The sequence below is a fragment of the Octopus bimaculoides genome, chromosome 16 (genome assembly GCF_001194135.2).
Source record: "Octopus bimaculoides isolate UCB-OBI-ISO-001 chromosome 16, ASM119413v2, whole genome shotgun sequence".
Lineage (NCBI taxonomy): Eukaryota > Metazoa > Mollusca > Cephalopoda > Octopoda > Octopodidae > Octopus > Octopus bimaculoides.
In genome coordinates this window covers 43,612,473-43,614,427 of record NC_068996.1, presented here as the reverse complement: position 1 = coordinate 43,614,427, position 1,955 = coordinate 43,612,473, and positions in this window count along the sequence as shown.

Sequence of the window (1,955 nt, the reverse complement as noted above, 5' to 3'; positions counted from 1 at the left end):
CAGTCCCTGCCATACTTCTCTCCCCTCACTCCCTGCCCATACTCCTCTCCCCTCACTCCCTGCCATACTTCTCTCCCCTCACTCCCTGCCCATACTCCTCTCCCATCACTCGCTCCTCTCCTCTTCCCTCACTCCTTCCCCAGTCCCCGCCTCTTCCCTCACGCCCCTTCCCTCATTCACTTACCTTCACACCTCTCTTGTTACTCCTCCCACTAATTCCCCTCCCTTCACTCCTTTCACTCCATTCACTCCTTTCACTCCATTCACTCTCCTCCCTCACACTCCCCCTTACTCACCCCATCTCACTCTACTTACCGCACTCCTCCATCACTCCTCCCTCTACCCTCACCCCCTTGAACTAATCACGCGGAAGCGTTACGGACGGGCTAAGTAACGAAGTGACAAGTAGAATTATTATAAGATTTGCACAATAATTAGAAAGATATTAGTTTATTTATTGATGTTGTCTTTTATCCTTTCATAATTATTTCTCGTTATCTTTTCTTTAAACACTATTAATCTTTCATTTTTATTTTTATATGTTTCACTTATTTGACTGCAGCCATTCTGGGGCGATGCCCTGAAGGGCTTTTAGTCGAACAGATCGATTCCAGTACTTATTTGTTAAGCTTGGTACTTATTCGATAGATTCTTTTTGCCGAACCGCTAAGTTACGAGTACATAAATACACTAGTACCGGTTGTCAAGTGTTGTTGAAGAAACACAAAGACATACATATATACATACATACATGCATGCATACATGAGCACACACACACACACACACGTGTGTGTGTGTGTGTGTGTATACGACGGGATTCTTTTAGTTTCCGTCTGCTAAATCCATTCACATGTTTTTGGTCAGCCGAGGCAATAGTTCAAGACACATGCCCAAGGTGTCAAGTAGTGAAACTGAACCCGGAATCGTGTCGTTGGAAAGCCAGCTTCTTACCACACACTGAAGCCTGCTCCCTGTATTAAATGTGTTTTTCTTTTATAATTCAAATGATGTCAGTCAATTAACAGTTTTCTACTTTCCCTGTAATTATTTGTAACTAGCAGTTTTTTTTTTTTAATTTAAAAATTGTTCTGCATTAAATATATTTACCCTAATTAACAGTGAAGTAACAGTTGAGATTTAAATATAAATGATAACACAAAACGCATGAACCATTTTGAAGAGAGATATAAAAACATTTCTATTATAGAGACTCGAGGCACATATAAAACTTGATGCTGCGCGACGTTTTTCATTAAAACTACAAGGCTACGGAAACTTAGTATCTCTTCCAAAAGAAAGTACTTGAAAAATGTATAGCTTTAACTTAACCGTAAAAAATCGACAGTTACGAAGTACGGAATCTTATATTCATAAAAAAAATCCTAACCATTATATTTTCATCTTTTGCTTGTTTCACTCATTTGGCTGCGGCCATGCTGGGGCACCACTTTGAAGGGTTTTAGTTGAACAAATCAATCCCAGTATATCTTTTATCTTTTACTTGTTTCAGTCATTGGACTGTCGCCATGCTGGGGCACCACCTTGAAGGGTTTTAGTTGAACAAATCAATCCCAGTATATCTTTTATCTTTTACTTGTTTCAGTCATTGCACTGTGGCCATGCTGGGGCACCACCTTGAAGGGTTTTAGTTGAACAAATCAATCCCAGTATATCTTTTATCTTTTACTTGTTTCAGTCACTGGACTGTGGCCATGCTGGGGCACTACCTTCAAGGGTTTTAGTTGAACAAATCAATCCCAGTATATCTTGTATCTTTTACTTGTTTTAGTCATTGGACTGTGGCCATGCTGGGGCACCACCTTGAAGGGTTTTAGTTGAACAAATCAATCCCAGTATATCTTTTATCTTTTAATTCTTTCAGTCATTGGACTGTGGCCATGCTGGGGCACCATCTTGAAGGGTTTTAGTTGAACAAATCAATCCCAGTATATCT